Consider the following 20,134-nt stretch of genomic DNA (forward strand, 5'->3'; position numbering starts at 1 on the left):
CTCCTGCTCCTGTTTCTTATGTTCTTATGTATATGAACCCACAACCTTCTGACTCTAAGGCATGAGTGCTGCCTCTGAGCTAAGGCTGTAATTTTAGTCCTGGAGAAGGGGAGACATCACAGAGGCAACAGAACAATTGCTTCCTCCACCATGAAGCTCATCAGGATTACCAAGCATCATTGCAGTTTCAGCCCTGACAACACAAATAAGGGGTTGGGGGCAACTCGTGGGAATATCAGCTGCCATAGTCAGTAGCCCCTGCACAGTCATTCTTGCCCTGAAACCTTTCCCCTGTGATAGTTAGCAATCTATCCCAATGCCTTCTGTGTTGCACTCTCAGTCTTCCTCATTACTGTGCCAGCTTTTGGTCCTCATCCCCAGCCTTCTTAAAGAACATCTCTTCATGCTCCCAGAAATTCCTAACAGTCCATTTCCACTCTTGTCTCTGGACTTGCTGACCAACTTTCAGCAGTTTTCTCATATCTGACCTCAGGCTCATACTAATTATCTGCATCATGAAAGGACCTTTTGCCCCTAGATCTCCATATGAAATATCAATCTTTTGCACCAAATAGCTTTCCCTTCACTTTGTAAAGTGGTAATATTTCTGAACAGTACAAGCACCCCTGGAATTATTATGGGATGGCATTTACCAAAACACCACATTTCCAAACTGGTGGGACCAACCAGCATGCCCTGCATATATAATTATTTCATTACTCTGTGCAAAGGTTTCTTTGCTGAATTAATATTGTTTAACACAGAATGATATTGGAATTGATGTGCAATTAGTTATCCAAATTATTCAACAATCCTAACAAACCTGTTTCCAAATTGTTTGAACATGTGGTGTCCTACTGTATATATTTAAAGGGAGACCAGATTCATGAAACATTGTTCAACAAACCTGTTTTTCAAAAAAACAAACAGGCGATAAATCATTCTGAAACTCATTGCATTACAAAAATTGATGCTTTGCCTTCCTCAAATAAAGTTTACCGAATGCTATTGAAACACTGGCCTTTTAGACCTTTGTACAAATTGCTATAGAAAATATATTCCTGATACTTGGATTTGTAATAGTTGTGAATGCAATGGCTGAAGGTTGAAAGTGCGGGTACTTGTAACAGTAAATTGCAAACACAAACACACTCAGATTCAAACTCAAAAAGTGATATAACAATAAACTTTAAGATGTGTAATATTAGATGTGAAGGGACATTTTAAGTTTTATATCTTTTGTGTACTATATTACAGTGACCCTGAAAACAAACTATTTCCCAATCTAAATCCAGTTTAAAAACACGTGAGGTGTATTGAGATAATGCCAGTTACAAAACGCTCCATTGCAGTCAGGCTGGCTCTGTATGCAGATAAAATCGTGTGATAATAAATGAGATTGCAGAAATAAGAAGGACAATATTAACAGCAGATTTATTCCAACCCTATTATTTTATTCTGAAAGTAAATTAAATTTCAACGTTCGCAGTAAGACACAAGTTTTCCACTTTATTACAGCAGCATACAGTATTTGTTTCAGGAAATCATTAGATTATTGCTTAATTTAGGGGTGGGGAAGATAATATCAGGGACCCACTCCTTTACAGTACAGAGACTTCAAAGGAAGAGAGCATTTTAACCACAGAAGCTTGTCTTCCCAGTTTGTAACATACAAACACAGAAACTGATAACCAGAAACAAAGGACTCACGCACTTTGTATGTGGACGTGGCTGATGAGGCATTCAGCCGCGCCAAGAATGAGCTCTCCTGCGAAACCCGAGGGTTTGCGAGCGACTAACTTCCTGATAAGAACCTGCGCTGCACCAGCTCTTGGGTAAGGCCGGGCTGGTGCTGGCGGCAGGGAGCCTGTCTCATCCAGCTCAAGGTTTTTTGTAAGTGTGACTGGTTTCTCCTCCTGGCGCTGACTGACATTTTACATATAAATTCAGTCATTTACATGTTACCTCTTGTTTCATGTTTCTGTCTCCAAGCGTCATTGGCAAATGGAAGAAGGTTGTTGAAGTTCACAAAGCCACACTTTTAGGGAAGTGCAGTGTTTTATCCTGCACATTTCTGCAGCCCATAACAACGGCGCTATTTAAATTTTATAAAAATCCTTCTACAGCATTGGGATCCGGTTTCAATTATTTCCCCCTTACATATTGACTTTATAATTCTAGTTCATTTCGTTGCTAGATTTGCCCTATCCAGATGGAAGGGTTTTTACACAGTCACATTCAAAACCTATCTGGAGTTTTCATGGTGGTGGAGGGGGGGGGGGGGGGGGGAGATTCTGCAATAAAATCTATACACATATACGATGGATCTAATACTTTCTGAACTTAATAGAGTAATGCAAGGCAATGTCAATGCCTTTGAAAACTTTGCTTTTTTTCATTGACGCTTCCTGATTCACAGATTCCGATTCACTTCCTCCTTTGCGGGACTGGTTTGATTCCAGCGCATTATTACAGTATTGCTTTTTGCTTCTTACTTATTTTTATAAGGTATATAATCAATACCCTGAGCTGGGACTCATCTCCAACGATTCACCGGTCACCGATACCGCGGCGGGGAGCTGCCACCTGTGAGCTACGTCGCAGGTACATCTTAAACTTTATTTTAACCGATTGATGTTAGAACTCATTCCAGTAACAACTCGACATCGACCACGTCACTAGATTTTTCAATAAAAGCTGAATGTGATTTTCATCTGATCAATGATTGAGTATACTGGGAGATGTTAAAAGTCTTGTAGTCGATCACTGTTTCCTAATCACTATTACTAATCTATAATAAATGCAGACACCTCCGAATTCATAATGTTTGACGTAAAGGGTTTTCTTTTCGTGTAGGTATCCACGGCTGTTAAAATACGTTAAAAAGCAAAGTATAATATTGTACTCGTTTTTCCGCTCTATTGTTTTGCCATTCAAAATAATGAGGCGTGAAGGCTTGTAAATTGAAGGGTGCTGGTGACACGTTGGTATCACCATGGCACAGATAATCGTTCGCAAACTGTTTCCTTTTATGAGAACATTACTATTAAAATAATTGCCTTATTTTTTTCTCGGATTGAAATCAAAAGATCTAGAAATAGCAATTGAACGTGATCAATTCGCAACTCTTTTCAATCTGGTCCATCAATACTTTGAACAAAAATTCGGATGAATTTAGAAGGGACAGTTCTTGGTGTGTGTACACACACAAGCATTACCTGTTGCTGTAACCAAGCAAAACGGATATATCGACGTATCCTCAAGTCTGCAACTTTTTTTCTGACAGTTTTGTTGCATTGTTATTAAATAATATGCTGTCCAAATGGAATTAAAAGAATCTCTGATGCTTTTGTTATATTGTTATTGCGTTACATTGCTGATGAATAGGATGTGACATTGAGGGAACGATCTAAAGAAGCTAAATCATCAGGAATTTCTAATTGCAGCAATAGAAAGGCCACCTTGGTTTGAGGATAATGAGCTAGCCTCACCAATGTGAAATAAAGACTGATAGATAGGAGTGATCATAAAGATGTCATCCCACAAAGCAGCACTAGGGCAAAGCTTGACTAGTTTGTACTTTAATCTGAAATTTAAAATATTACTGTTTTGTAACCATCAAAGGGCATACATTATCTCCAGATATGGTTTGTAAACTCCTACAACAATAACAACAACTTGCATTTATATAGCACCTTTTACCTAGTAAAAGGTCTCAAGGCACTTCGCAGGAGTGTTAAATCAAACAAAATTTGACACCAAATAAGGAGGTATTAGGACAAGTGACCAAAAGCTTGGTTAAAGAGGTAGGTTTTAAGGAGTGCCTTAAAGGAGGGGAGAGAGATAGAGAGGCGGAGAGGTTTAGGGTGGCAATTCCAGGTCTTAGGGCCTAGGCAGCTGAAGGGGTAGCTTTATTTAGTGTTAGGTCTGTTTTGTTAAACATAGAAGAATTCATTGCTCTATAACGTCAAGCCAATAGGATGTTAAAATTCATATGAGAAAGTGGAGAGGTCCAGTACTTCATACCACTACTGTCTGGAATTTAAACTGTTGCAGTGATTGTCATTTAAATAAAGACAAGTGGCAGAAAGGATAATACACCAGTGATAATTCAAATACCCCACCTAGAAGCTCAGGCACCAGGTATGCTGTCTGATGGTTTATTAGCCTCTCTGAAGTAAGTCTTCTCTCTTGCAGAAAATCTTAGATCTGCCCTGTACTTAAACCTCCAGCAAGCAAATTGAGACCACAGAAGACTTTTCACAGCCTATTGTGTTGGCAAAGGCTTTAAGCAATTAATTAATTAATTGGCACCCCATCCACCACCTTAAACATTCACTCCCTCCACCAGTGCACAGTGGCTGCAGTGTGTACCATCTACAAGATGCACTGCAGCAACTCGCCAAGGCTTCTTCGACAGCACCTCCCAAACCCCCGACCTCTACTATCTAGAAGGACAAGGGCAGCAGGTACATGGGAACAACACCAACTGCACGTTCCCCTCCAAGTCACACACCATCCTGACTTGGAAATATATCGCCATTCCTTCATCGTCGCTGGGTCAAAATCCTGGAACTGCCTCCCTAACAGCACTGTGGGAGAACCTTCACCACACGGACTGCAGCGGTTGATGAAGGCAGCTCACCACCACCTTCTCAAGGGCAATTAGGGATGGGCAATAAATGCTGACCTTGCCAGTGATGCCCACATCCCATGAATGAATAATTAAAAAAATAAAGATTGAATGAATTGAAAACTTACCTCACTTAGTTAAGCCATTAAGTAACACTGTCATCTGAAGCCAAACATACCATGAGCTGTCCACCTGTCTTAGCTGGACAATAGTGATGGTCAGTAAAGGGATTTTTAAAAAGATGGGAAAGATTTTTGTTTTGGTAAAGTTCTACTAAGCATGTGTAGTGGAAAGATATGTCTATTTCATTATGAAAATAGTGATAGGATTAATTTCTACACCTCATTCATTAAATGCTTAATTTAATACAATTGTGGATTCCTTTTATCTAGTGCAACTTGGCAGGCATGGGAGAGTGACTCACAACTGCCTCATTCTTGCTGACAGTATCTCTGCCACTGCCCCGTGGAAGAGTGGGAGGGGTTAAGCATGTGACAGTCTTCAGGCCCAGCAGAGACCTCTAAAGTATCCGAAGTATGCCAGAGTTCATTGGGAACTAAAACTAAGTGCTGACTTTTAAAAAAAAGATTATCATGTTACTCCATTTACTTTCCTCACAAATATTATTTCAGTTTGATTTTGATTGACAATCATACCCTGGATACCATGGATACCAGTTGCTGGACGTTCCTGTTTGTCTGTTATTTGGTAGGATCACAAAAATCCAAAATAATTATTAGTAAAGATCGCGGGGATATATTAATATCTCTCAATACATAGACATATTTACTTATAAAGTGCAGAGAAATGTACTTTGATATATTATTTGCATAGTTTAGAGAATTTTGCTGACAATATCATTTCTAAATAAATGTAGAATTAATGATTCACTTTCTGCATTTCTAACTAAAAGCAAGTAAATCTGTCCAAAAGGATATGAAATATGGTAAGGACGGATCCAAGGTTCAGATGTGTATACTTTCTCATAAGCTTTGATACTTTGTTTTCAACGTTCCTTAAAAGTCACAAGCTATTTCATTATTTACAGAATGAACTATTCTGTTAAAGAACAATGTGTCCTGGGCAGTGATAGTTATAGAATGGGTAACTAGCTTTCCAAAATTGTGGCTGGTTCCAAGATTGTGCTTGGATAAAAAAAATTCTATATAATGGAAACAGGGGAAACATACATCAGAATTTTGAGTGAATCACATGAACCTATCTCTCTCTTTCAGATGTTAATCACCTTGCTGTGCATTTCGAGCATTTTGTTCTTATTTTAGAGACTTTAAACTTCCTGAGCCAGAAAGAATACAGAAAGGGTTGACAAATTTGAAAAGCCATTATGACTTTCAGTGCTACCTGGCATTCAGATTAGGAATACAGGAACATAGGAATATAGGAACATGAGTAGGCCATTCAGCCCCTCGAGCCTGCTCCGCCATTTGATAAGATCATGGCTGATCTGTGATCTAACTCCATATACCTGCCTTTGGCCCATATCTCTTAATACCTTTGGTTGCCAAAAAGCTATCTATCTCAGATTTAAATTTAGCAATTGAGCTAGCATCATTTGCCGTTTGCGGAAGAGGGTTCCAAACCCTTTGTGTGTAGAAATGTTTGCTAATCTCACTCCTGAAAGGTCCGGCTCTAATTGATTGAGCTGTGGATCTCATCAGAGAGGGGTTACAACGGAGACCCCTCGTGTTTTTAAATAGATAGTGAATTACTGCAATCCTTACGATAAAAAATGGGTTTCCTTTCCTGTAAATTAAAAGTCAGGCATACTCTTATGCTTTCTGGACTCCAACACAAGAGCACCAGGATAGATTTTTTTTATGCACCACACTGCAACATTAAACATCAATATGATAGATCTTTGTAGCACAGAGAGTAGGTTTATCCTCTTCATGATACAGTTTGATAGTCAGAAGAACATGAGTGTGGGATCTGACCATTTTTCAGCTTTTCATACTTCAAACCCGTATCCTTCTCCTCTGCAGGAATTGATCTGAGCTAGACACCAAGATGAGGAACATCAAGCGGAGGCTTGAGGGAAGCTAGTGAATAACGGAGGAGGAACCTATAAGTAACTACAAAACTTGGGGAGTCAGTAACAAGTGGTTTTGCATTGTGGCTCTTACCATCACAATGTTTCATTCAATGTTTGCAATAGAATGGAAAAGGGTGGCAGGAGTTCAATTAATTTGGTAACCCAAATTGTTCACATTTTACATAAGTACGTATTTAGTTGTTTGAAGGGCTTTAAATTTTGGACAGAAATTAGAAACATAGAACCAAAGAAGTTTACAGCATAGGCGACCATTCGGTCCATCATGTCTGCGCACTTTCAGGAAATTATGTATTTGAATCCTTATGTCTCTCTGTTCATTCATAGGCTTTAGCAAAGCATCATTGTGTGTACTCCCATTCCTTATTTTTCCTCCCAAAATATGTTACCTCACATTTAACCACATCTGTATCTTGCACCTATTTTCCCATTTCACTAATCTGTCTTTTTATTCGTTCATGGGATGTGGACATCGTTGGCGAGGCCGGCATTTATTGCCCATCCCTAATTGCCCTTGAGAAGGTGGTGGTGAGCCGCCTTCTTGAACCGCTGCAGTCCGTGTGGTGAAGGTTCCCCCAAAGTGCTGTTAGGAAGGGAGTTCCAGGATTTTGACCCTGCGACTATGAAGGATTTCCAAGTCTGGATGGTGTGTGACTTGGAGGGGAACGTGCTGGTGGTGTTGTTCACATGTACCTGCTGCTCTTGTCCTTCTAGGTGGTAGAAGTCGCGGGTTTGGGAGGTGCTGTCGAAGAAGCCTTGGCGAGTTGCTGCAGTGCATCCTGTGGATGGTACACACTGCAGCCACTGTGAGCCGGTGGTGAAGGGAGTGAATGTTTAGGGTGGTGGATGGGGTGCCAATCAAGCGGGTTGCTTTGTCCTGGATGGTGTCGAGCTTCTTGAGTGTTGTTGGAGCTGCACTCGTTCAGGCAAGTGGAGAGTATTCCATCACACTCCTGACTTGTGCCTTGTAGATGGTGGAAAGGCTTTGGGGAGTCAGGAGGTGAGTCACTCGCCGCAGAATACCCAGCCTCTGGCCTGCTCTTGTGGCCACAGTATTTATGTGGCTGGTCCAGTTAAGTTTCTGGTCAATGGTTGACCCCCAGGATGTTGATGGTGGGGGATTCGGCGATGGTAATGCCGTTGAATGTCAAGGGGAGGTGGTTAGACTCTCTCTTGTTGGAGATGGTCATTGCCTGGCACTTTTCTGGCACGAATGTTACTTGCCACTTATGAGCCCAAGCCTGGATGTTGTCCAGGTCTTGCTGCATGCGGGCTCGGACTGCTTCATTATCTGAGGGGTTGCGAATGGAACTGATCCCCATTTCTGACCTTATGATGGAGGGAAGGTCATTGATGAAGCAGCTGAAGATGGTTGGGCCTAGGACACTGGCCTGAGGAACTCCTGCAGCAATGTCCTGGGGCTGAGATGATTGGCCACCAACAACCACTACCATCTTCCTTTGTGCTAGGTATCACTCCAGCCACTGGAGAGTTTTCCCCCTGATTCCCATTGACTTCAATTTTGGTGCCACACTCGGTCAAATGCTGCCTTGATGTCAAGGGCAGTCACTCTCACCTCACCTCTGGAATTCAGCTCTTTTGTCCATGTTTGGACCAAGGCTGTAATGAGGTCTGGAGACGAGTGGTCCTGGCGGAACCCAAACTGAGCATAGGTGAGCAGGTTATTGATAAGTTGACAAACTTGGTACGTGTGGGAGTTTAAGGGTTAATCTCTTTAAATCTAGTGCATATTGCTTCAACTGTTTAAGTTCAATTTTAAAGTTTAAATTTTTAAGTTTCTGTCAGGCTTCAGCAGAGAGAGCTGCTGTAGCAAGTTAATTGGTTAGCCAGATTAAACTGGTACTTGAAGGTGGGGCAGGCCTGACTCATCTGAGTCACAAACTGTAGAAATACAGGGGCCTGTCAGTGTGAACAGCACGGTGTGCGGACAACACAGTGTGAGCTGCTGAGAGTTTGGTACGTGTGGGAGTTCGGTGCAGTGGGGGAAGGAGGTGCTGCTTTGCCTTGCTTTTCCTAACTTTTTCCCCAGAGCGGCGGTGGACCTGAGAGTAGAAGACTGAGATTGGGGAATAAAAGCAGCAGCAGACCTGCAACAAGAGACAACTACTGTGCGACGTCACAGGTGAGGCAGGAGAGTCAGAGAGGTGAGCACAGTATAAAAGGGGAGACCTAGAGCGGGAGGAGAGTCTGAGAGTCTAAGGCAAGTCATGGCAGCAGAGCTCGCACCCGTGATATGCTCCTCCTGCACTATGTGGGAAGTCATGGACACTACCAGTGTCCCTGGCGACCATGTGTGCAGGAAGTGTGTCCAGCTGCAGCTACTGGCTAACCATCTTTCGGAGCTGGAGCTGCGGGTGGATTCACTGTGGAGCATCCGCGATGCTGAGACTGTCGTGGATAGCACGTTCAGTGAGGTGGTCACACCGCAGGTAAAGATTACGCAGGCAGAAAGGAAATGGGTGACCGCCAGGCAGAGTAAAAGGACTACGCAGGTAGAGCAGGAGTCCCCTGGGGCCATCTCCCTCTCAAACAGATATTCTGCTTTAGATACTGTTGGGGGAGATGGCTTATCAGGGGAAAGCAGCAAGAGCCAGGTTCGGGGCACCACGGGTGGCTCTGCTGCACAGGAGGGGAGGAAGAAGAGTGACAGGGCTATAGTGATAGGGGATTCAATTGTAAGGGGAACAGATAGGCGTTTCTGCGGCCGCAAATGTGACTCCAGGATGGTATGTTGCCTCCCTGGTATTAGGGTCAAGGATGTCACGGAGCGACTGCAGGGCATTCTGGAGGGGAAGGGTGAACAGCCAGTCGTCGTGGTCCATATTGGTACCAACGACATAGGTTAAAAAAAGGGATGGGGTCCTGCAGGTGAATTTAAGGAGTTAGGAGATAAATTAAAAAGCAGGACTTCAAAGGTAGTGATCTCAGGATTACTACCGGTGCCACGTGCTAGTGAGTATAGGAACAGGAGAGTAGACAGGATGAATGCGTGGCTGCAGGGATGGTGTGGGAGGGAGGGATTTAGATTCCTGGGACATTGGGACCAGTTCTGGGGAAGGTGGGACCTGTGCAAGCGGGACGGGTTACACCCGAGCAGGACCGGGACCAATGTCCTCGCGGGGGTGTTTGCTAGTGCTGTTGGGGAAGGTTTAAACTGGAGTGGCAGGGGGATGGGAACCTGAACGGGGAGTCAGAAGGGAATAAAGTTGAGAGCAGCAAGAGAGGGGAAGACCCAGGGGAAATCTACAATACAAATAGTACAAACAGTTGTTCAAGAACAAGTGAAAGGGAAAAGCGTAGAGCAGCGGAAAGAAAGTGTACTTTAGGCACGACAGATAAAATAAAAACTAGACGGCGTAAGGCGATTAACCCAGCATCAAAGCTGTGGCAGGGGGTGAGGAACCTGAGCAGGGAGACAGAGGAAAGCGTGTCAGGAAGGGACAGAAGGTATGGAGTAAAAGGTAAAGTGTTAAAAAAGGAAAAAGCAGGAACTAAGTGTCACAAAACATATTTGAAAGTTCTTTATCTGAATGCACGTAGCATTCATAACAAAATGGACGAGTTAACGGCACAAATAACTACGTATGGGTATGATCTTGTGGCCATTACAGAAATATGGCTGCAGGGTGACAACGACTGGGAATTAAATGTGCCAGGGTATTTAACAATCAGGAAGGACAGGCAGGAAGGAAGGGGAGGTGGGGTGGCTATGTCAATAAGGGAAGGAATCACTGTAATACAGAGAAAAGATATTGGGACAAAGGATCAGGATAATGAAACAGTTTGGGTAGAGATAAGGGGAAAAAAACACTAGTGGGCGTAGTATATAGGCCTCCTAATAGTTGCAACTCTGCTGGAAGAAGTATTAATCAGGAAATAGTCGGGGCATGTAATAAGGGAACAGCTATAATTATGGGAGATTTTAACTATCATATTAACTGGACAAATCAAATTGGGCAGGGCAGCCTTGAGGAAGAGTTTATTGAGTGTATTAGGGATGGATTTCTTGAGCAGTATGTAACTGATCCTACAAGGGGGCAAGCAACCTTGGACCTGGTCCTGTGTAATGAGCCAGGATTAATTAATAATGTCCTAGTTAAGGATCCCCTTGGAATGAGTGACCATAACATGGTTACATTCCATATCCAATTAGAGGGTGAGAAGGTTGTTTCTCATACAAGCGTACTGAGCTTGAATAAAGGAGACTATGATGGTATGAGAGCGGAATTGATTAAAGTGGACTGGGAAAATAGATTAAAGGGTAAGACGGTACATGAGCAGTGGTGTTCATTTAAGGAGTTATTTTACAACTTTCAAAAAATATATATTCCACTGAGGAAAAAAGGGTGTAAAAGAAATGGCAGCCATGCGTGGCTAAGTAAAGAAATTAAGGATAGTATCCGACTAAAAACAAGGACATAAAAGTAGCCAAACTTAGTGGGAGGATAGAAGATTGGGAAGTCTTCAAAAGACAGCAAAAAGTAACTAAAGGATTGATTAAGAAAGGGAAGATAGATTATGAAAATAAATTAGCAAAAAATATAAAAACAGATAGCAAGAGTTTCTACAATTGTATAAAAAGAAAAAGGGTGGCTAAGGCAAACGTAGGTCCCTTAGAGGATGAGACCGGGAAATTAATGGTGGGAAACATGGAGATGGCAAAAATGCTGAACAAATATTTTGTTTCAGTCTTTACGGTAGAGGACACTAAGAATATCCCAACACTGGACAAACAGGGGGCTCTAGGTGGGGAGGAGCTAAATACGATTAAAATCACTAAGGAATTGGTACTCAGTAAATTAATGGGACTCAAGGCGGATAAATCCCCTGGACCTGATGGCTTACATCCTAGGGTCTTGAGGGAAGTGGCAGTAGGGATTGTGGATGCTTTGGTAATAATTTTCCAAAATTCTCTGGACTCGGCAAAGGTCCCGGCAGATTGGAAAATTGCTAATGTAACACCCTTATTTAAAAAGGGTAGTGGGCAGAAGGCTGGAAATTATAGACCAGTTAGCCTAACTGGATAAAATTTTGGAGTCTATTATTAAGGAGACAGTACCGGAACATTTGGATAAACATAATTTAATAGGACAAAGTCAGCATGGCTTTACGAAGGGGAAGTCATGTCTGACAAATTTGCTTGAGTTCTTTGAGGACATAACGTACAGGGTGGATAAAGGGGAACCAGTGGATGTAGTGTATTTAGACTTCCAGAAGGCATTCGACAAGGTGTCACATAAAAGATTATTGCTCAAGATAAAGAAGCACTGGATTGGGGGTAATATTCTGGCATGGGTGGAGGATTGGTTATCTAACAGGAAGCAGAGAGTTGGGATAAATGGTTCATTCTCGGACTGGCAACCAGTAGCCAGTGGTGTTCCGCAGGGGTCGGTGCTGGGTCCCCAACTCTTTACAATCTATATTAACGATTTGGAGGAGGGGACCGAGTGTAACATATCAAAGTTTGCAGATGATACAAAGATGGGAGGGAAAGTAGAGAGTGAGGAGGACATAAAAAACCTACAAGGGGATATAGACAGGTCGGTGAGTGGGCGGAGATTTGGCAGATGCAATACAATATTGGAAAATGTGAGGTTATGCACTTTGGCAGGAAAAATCAGAGAGCAAGTTATTATCTTAATGGTGAGAAACTGGAAAGTACTGCAGTACAAAGGGGTCTGGGGGTCCTAGTGCAAGAAAATCAAAAGGTTAGTATGCAGGTGCAGCAGGTGATCAAGAAGGCCAATGGAATGTTGGCTTTCATTGCTAGTGGGATAGAATATAAAAACAGGGAGGTATTGCTGCAGTTATATAAGGTATTGATGATACCGCACCTGGAATACTGCATACAGTTTTGGTCTCCATACTTAAGAAAAGACATACTTGCTCTCGAGGCAGTACAAAGAAGGTTCACCCGGTTAATCCCGGGGATGAGGGGGCGGACATATGAGGAGAGGTTGAGTAGATTGGGACTCTACTCATTGGAGTTCAGAAGAATGAGGGGCGATCTTATTGAAACATATAAGATTGTGAAGGGGCTTGATCGGATGGATGCGGTAAGGATGTTCCCAAGGATGGGTGAAACTAGAACGAGGGGGCATAATCTTAGAATAGGGGGTTGCTCTTTCAAAACTGAGATGAGGAGAAACTTCTTCACTCAGAGGGTAGTAGGTCTGTGGAATTTGCTGTCCCAGGAAGCTGTGGAAGCTACATCATTAAATAAATTTAAAACAGAAATAGACAGTTTCCAGAAGTAAAGGGAATTAGGGGTTACAAGGAGCGGGCAGGAAATTGGACATGAATTTAGATTTGAGGTTAGGATCAGATCAGCCATGATCTTATTGAATGGCGGAGCAGGCTCGAGGGGCCGATTGGCCTACTCCTGCTCCTATTTCTTATGTTCTTATGTTCTTATGCCGCTTGATAGCACTGTCGACGACACCTTCCATCACTTTGCTGATGATCGAGAGTAGACTGATGGGGCGGTTATTGGCCGGATTGGATTTGTCCTGCTTTTTGTGGACAGGACATACCTGGACAATTTTCCACATTGTCGGGTAGATGCCAGTGTTGTAGCTGTACTGGAACAGCTTGACTAGATGCGCAGCTAGTTCTGGAGCACAAGTCTTCAGCACTACAGCCGGGATGTTGTAGGGGCCCATGGCCTTTGCTGTATCCAGTGCACTCAGCCGTTTCTTGATATCACGTGGAGTGAATCGAATTGGCTGAAGACTGGCTTCTGTGATGGTGGGGATTTCGGGAGGCGGCCGAGATGGATCATCCACTCGGCACTTCTGGCTGAAGATGGTTGCAAACGCTTCAGCCTTGTCTTTTGCACTCACATGCTGGACTCCGCCATCAGTGAGGATGGAGATGTTTACAGAGCCTCCTCCTCCCGTTAGCTGTTTAATTGTCCACCACCATTCACAACTGGATGTTGCAGGACTGCAGAGCTTTGATCTGATCCGTTGGTTGTGGAATCGCTTAGCTCTGTCTATAGCATGTTGCTTCCGCTGTTTAGCATGCATGTAGTCCTGAGTTGCAGCTTCACCAGGTTGGCACCTCATTTTTAGGTACGCCTGGTGCTGCTCCTGGCATGCTCTTCTACACTCCTCGTTGAACCAGGGTTGATCCCCTGGCTTGTTAGTAATGGTAGAGTGAGGAATATGCCAGGCCATGAGGTTACAGATTGTGCTGGAATACAATTCTGTTGCTGCTGATGGCCCACAGCGCCTCATGGATGCCCAGTTTTGAGCTGCTAGATCTGTTCTGAATCTATCCCATTTAGCACGGTGGTAGTGCCACACAACACGTTGGATGGTGTCCTCAGTGCGAAGACGGGACTTCATCTCCACGAGGACTGTGCGGTGGTCACTCCTACCAATACTGTCATGGACAGATGCATCTGCGACAGGTAGATTGGTGAGGACGAGGTCAAGTAAGTTTTTCCCTCATGTTGGTTCGCTCACCACCTGCCGCAGGCCCAGTCTAGCAGCTATGTCCTTCAGGACTCGGCCAACTCGGTCAGTAGTGATGCTGAAATCTTTTACAATCCTCATTGTTTCCAAACCTCTGCTTTTGCAAACTTCAATGTTGTGCTCTCCATGCGAAAGTGCAAATCATCTATTTATAAAAATATTGAGACTCAAAAATGGATCCAGCACTGACCCAACCATTAGTACACCACTTCCAACCATTCTACAGTCTGAACAACACCCATTTTCCTGTCTGTCAACCAACTTTTTAGCCATGCTGGTACATTTCCTGTAATACCAAGTGCTTAAATTTTTCTATAGACCAAGACTTTTGGTTGCTTTCCCTCCCTTCCCAAAAGTAATGAAAATTGGGCGGTGAGTATAAGCGGCAGCTGATGCAATACCGCTAGTTTTATGCCCCCACTAAAATTGAAAGTTACCCCCAATCTATCTGTGGGACAGTTCCAGTAACTCAGGGGTTCCCTGCACCTGTGAATCCTGTTTCCCTCTGCTGCCTCTGTGGATGGTCACCCACTTTTCTCTTTTTACACTATCCCTGCCTCCTTCTAGCACTGCCTCTTTGGTGACAACATTCTGGAGACTAAAATCCAGAAATCCCCTCATCTGCTCTGCTGCTGTGGATTGCAGCCAATTGCTACTTGGCTTAGTTGTAGCACCCCCGCCTCTGAGTCAGAAGGTTGTGATTTAAGTCCCATTCTAGAGACCTGAACACATAATCTAGGCTGACACTTCAGTGCAGTACTGAGGGAGAGCTGCACTGTCGGAGGTGCCATCTTTCGGGTGAGACGTTAAACCGAGACCCCGTTTGCCCTTTGAGGGAGATGTAAAAGATCGCATGGCACTATTTGAAGAACAGGGGAGTTCTCCCCAGTGTCCTGACCAACATTTATCTCTCAACCAACATTACTAAAACAGATTATCTGGTTGTTTATCTCAGTGCTGTTTGTAGGAACTTGCTGTGCACAAATTGGCTACCACATTTCCTACATTATACTATTGACTACATTTCAAAAGAACTTCATTGTTTGTAAAGTGCTTTGGGATGTCCTGAGGTTGTGAAAGGTGCTACAAAAATGCAAGTTCTTCCTTTTAATGCACTGAGCATTTCACCAGTGCAGAATTCGCCAAATGTTTCTAAATCACTTTAGGTACAATAAATTTACTTTTAAGTTTTTAAAATTTGTTCATGGGATGTGGGTGTCGCTGGCAAGGCCAGCATTTATTGCACAGCCCTAATTGCCTTTGAGAAGGTGGTGGTGAGCCGCCTCCTTGAACCACTGAAGTCCGTGTGCAGTAACTGTGGTTACGTAGCCAAACACAGTTGTTATTTTGCAAACAGCATTGTGCCGGCTCTTTGAAAGAGCTATCCAATTAGTCCCACTCCCTTGCTCTTTCCCCATAGCCCTGAAAATTTTTCCCCTTCAGATATTTATCCAATTCCCTTTTGAAAGTTATTATTGAATCTGCTTCCACCACCTTTTCAGGCAGTGCATCAGATCACAACAACTCTCTGGGTAAATTTATTTTTCCTCATGTCGCCTCTGATTCTTTTGCTAATTACCTTAAATTTGTGTCCTCTGGTTGTGTCCTCTGGTTGCCGACCCTTCTGCCACTCGGAACAGTTTCTCCTTATTCACTCTATCAAAACCCTTCATGGTTTTGAACACCTCTATGAAATCTCCCCTTAACCCTCTCTGCTCTAAGGAGAACAACCCCGGTTTCTCTAGTCTCTCCACATAACTGAAGCCCCTCACCATTTTAGTAAATCTCTTCTGCACCCTGTCTAAGGTCTTGACATCCTTTCTAAAGTGTGATTCCCAGAATTGGCCACAATACTCCAGCTGGGGCCTAACCAGTGTTTTATAAAGGTTTAACATAACTTCCTTGCTTTTGTACTCTATACCTGTATTTATAAAGCCAAGGATCCCATATGTTTTTTAACAGCCCTCTCAACTTGCTCTTCCACCATCAAAGACTTATGTACTTACACCTTCTCCTTACACCAGGTCTCTCTGTTCCTGAACCCGCTTTAAAATTGTACCATTTAGTTTATATTGCCTCTCCTCATTCTTCCTACCAAAATGAATCCATCAAATGTCCACCAGTGATTTTTTTTCATACATTTCCTCTATTTAAAAAAAGGTAGATGGTAGATGGATTGCCCAGTATGGTACCAAGTTGTTAGTCTGAAGTTCAATTCCTGCTGTCTGCTGAGTTAGTTCATCTCAGCTGGGGTGATATCAAAGGTGCTGCAATTAGCCACAGACCTGGGCCAAGGAAGTTTGTGAGCTGATCTGGTGTTGTGAAATTCACCTCACAATGGAATGAAGGTGGATTTCACAAAACCAGCAGTCTCAGGCTATATTCCAGAACCACTTCTTCTAATGGTTTTATCATACAAACAAAACACTAAAAGGGAAGGAAAACCTAGAGAAAGCATATTTTATTTAAATTACTCCCTCATTTTATATTGTAATGATATGAAAATATTTTTAAAATTACAATACTGTTTCTTGGTAGGCTCATATATTTAAATTTGTTTTAAACCACTATTTTATGGTTTAAGATAGAGGCTGCTCCTTTGCTAAGAACAAAACGGTGGATCTGAGACAGGCTTACAAATTAGCAAATAAATGGTCCCTTTGGTGGCTGTCTCCTCTGGCTTCTGGCTATAAGAGGCTTATGTGAAATGAGTTTGGGCAGTCTCATTTCAGTTCCGACTGGGCTTGGGCCTACAGCAAAAAACTACCCCTAACTAGCACTAAATTGGCAGTCTCACTTAGAGAAGCCACAGATGTGAGAAATGGAGAAAAATCATACTGGTTCAGTAAAGGGTGGTCTTCTGAGGTTGCGGCTGTGATATATTGTTGATGAAGAACAGAGTTAGCTTTATTTTGTATATTATATCTGATTTCAGAGTGCTTGTTACTGACATTGGGTGCCCAAAATAGAAAAAGTTCATACAGAAAAAATTCAAGTCTTTACCTCCCATCAAGGCTTGACAGGCTGGGTTTCCTCACTGCTACATCATTTGACTGGGGACAGCCCTGTGTGTCATGGAACAGCTCCATTGAAAGCAAAAAGGAATTGGTCTGAGAACAGATCCAGGCCTTGAGAAAGCATTCTACTAACTGTGGACGCAGTAAATCCAAGCGGTAGGATGAGTTCCCAAGGTCAGGTGACTCCAGATCAGCTTTCTGACTGGTCTTGAGGTTCTTTGCTTTCAATGGTGCTGCTCTGGGATATCTCTCATTGACAAGCAGCAACGAGACACAAATCTGCTGGGTCCTAAGGATTAATAAAACTTTTTATAAGTATATATTTTTCAGTATAAATTGGAGGAGTACTTTGAACAAGAAATACTCCAAATAGATTTTCATTCCCCTTTAAATTACGGATAAGTCACAGCTTTGAATGTAGTCTGTAGCACAATTTGAGGTCTCAGGTGAGCAATCATTTTCTAGTTCCTCATGGTTTTTTCAGGCAGAGCACAAAGGAAAGAGAACTGTCATCATTTATTGGATGATGTGCACAAATGTTTAAGTAAAAGAAAGAAAGAATTTGCACATATTTCACAATCTCAGAACGTCCCAAATTCCAATGAATGTCCCATTAAAGTATTTTTGAAGTGCAGTCACTGTTGTTATGTCGGAAACATGGCAGCCAATTTGCACACAGCTAGGTCCCACAAACAGCAATGAGATAACGACCAGATAATCTGTTTTAGTGATGTTGGTTGAGGGATATGTGTTGGCCAGGACACAGGGGAGAACTCCCCTGCACTTCTTCAAAACAGTGCCATGGGATATTTTACATCCACCTGAGAGGGCAGATGGGGCCTCGTTTTAACATCTCATTGAAAAGGTGGTACCTCCGACCGTGCAGCACTGCCACTGGAGTGTAAGCCTAAATTTTGTGCTCAAGTCTCTGGAGTAGGACTTGAACCCATGACCTTCATGACTCAGAGGCAAGAGTGGTACCATTGAGCCACGGCTGCCACCTATATTTTTCTGGATGGAACAATTTTGTTTGATAATGACATGATCCATCACCATCCCCAGGTATGTCCTGTCCCACCAGCAGGACAGACCCACCAGAGATGGCGGTACAGTGGTATACAGTCAGGAGGAAGTGGCCCTGGGAGTCCTCAACATTGACTCCGGACACCATGAGGTCTCATGGCATCAGGTCGAACATGGGCAAGGAAACCTCCTGCTGATTATCACTTACCGCTCTCCCTCGGCTGATGAATCAGTCCTCCTCCATGTTGAGCACCACTTGGAGGAAGCACTGAGGGTGGCATGGGCACAGAATGTACTCTGGGTGGGGGACTTAAATAACCATCACCAAGAGTGGCTCGGGAGCACCACTACTGACCGAACTGGCCGAGTCTTGAAGGACATTGCTGCCAGACTGGGCCTGCGGCAGGTGGTGAGAGAACCAACACGAGGGAGAAACCTACTTGACTTCGTCCTCACCAGTCTACCTGTCACAGATGCATCTGTCCATGACAGCATTGGTAGGAGTGACCACCGCACAGTCCTTGTGGAGACAGAGTCCCGTCTTCACACTGTCCATCGTGTTGTGTGGCACTACCACCGCGCTAAATGGGATAGATTCAGAACAGATCTAGCAGCTCAAAACTGGGCATCCATGAGGCGCTGTGTGCCATCAGCAGCAGCAGAATTGTATTCGAGCACAATCTGTAACCTCATAGCCCGGCATATTCCTCACTCTATCATTACCATCAAGCCAGGGGATCAACTCTGGTACAATGAGGAGTGTAGAAGGGCATGCCAGGAGCAGCACCAGGCATACCTAAAAATGAGGTGCCAAACTGGTGAAGCTACAACTCAGGACTACATGCATGCTAAACAGCGGAAGCAATAAGCTATAGACAGAGCTAAGCGATTCCACAACCAATGGATCAGATCAAAGCTCTGCAGTCCTGCCACATCCAGTCGTGAATGGTGTTGGACAATTAAACAACTAACGGGAGGCGGAGGCTCCGTGAACATCCCCATCCTCAATGATGGCAGAGCCCAGCACGTGAGTGCAAAAGACAAGGCTGAAACGTTTGCAACCACCTTCAGCCAGAAGTGCCGAGTGAATGATCCATCTCGGCCTCCTCCTCCTGAGATCCCCACCATCACAGAAGCCAGTCATCAGCCAATTCGGTTCACTTCACTAGATATAGCAAAGGCTATGGGCCCCGAAAACATTCTGGCTGTAGTGCTGAAGACTTGTGCTCCAGAACTAGCCATGCCTCTAGCCCAAGCTGATCCAGTACAGCTACAACACTGGTATAAGGTCAGAAGTGGGCATACTTGCTGATGATTGCACAGTGTTCAGTTCCATTCGCAACCCCTCAGATAATGAAGCAGTCTGTGCCCGCATGCAGCAAGACCTGGCGAGTTGCTGCAGTGCATCCTATGGATGGTACACACTGCAGCCACGGTGCGCCGGTGGTGGAGAGAGTGAATGTTTAAGGTGGTGGATGGGGTACCAATCAAGTGGGCTGCTTTGTCCTGGACGTTGTCGAGCTTCTTGAGTGTTGTTGGAGTTGCACTCATCCAGGCAAGTGGAGAGTATTCCATCAAACTCCTGACTTGTGCATCAAGACCTGGACAATATCCAGGCTTGGGCTGATAAGTGGCAAGTAAAATTTGCACCACACAAGTGCCAGGCAACGACCATCTCCAAGAAGAGAGGGTCTAACCACCTCCCCTTGACATTCATCGGCATTACCATTACCGAATCCCCCACCATCAACATCCTGGGGGTCACCATTGACCAGAAACTTAACTGGACCAGTCACATAAATACTGTGGCTACAAGAGCAGATCAGAGGCTAGGTATTTTGTGGCGAGTGACTCACCTCCTGACCCCCCCAAAGCCTTTCCACCATCTACA

At 43.7% G+C, this 20,134-nt stretch overlaps 1 protein-coding gene across 4 annotated transcripts in view; it reads left to right on the top strand.

Annotated features, from left to right (window-relative positions):
• The first annotated feature begins 1,792 nt into the window (after window positions 1-1,792).
• rbm47 (RNA binding motif protein 47) overlaps window positions 1,793-20,134 on the top strand; it is a 223,951-nt gene continuing 205,609 nt past the window's right edge. For 2 of the 4 annotated variants that reach the window (XM_067988422.1, XM_067988469.1), the window contains exons 1-2: window positions 1,795-1,893; window positions 2,509-2,604. The gene's annotated coding sequence lies outside the window, so the exon portion shown is untranslated. Of the gene's footprint in view, window positions 1,894-2,508; window positions 2,605-20,134 lie in introns of all 4 variants that reach the window. The other 2 variants (XM_067988424.1, XM_067988461.1) reach the window with 2 other exon arrangements.

The sequence above is a fragment of the Heptranchias perlo genome, chromosome 1, assembly GCF_035084215.1.
Source record: "Heptranchias perlo isolate sHepPer1 chromosome 1, sHepPer1.hap1, whole genome shotgun sequence".
Classification (NCBI taxonomy): Eukaryota; Metazoa; Chordata; class Chondrichthyes; order Hexanchiformes; family Hexanchidae; genus Heptranchias; species Heptranchias perlo.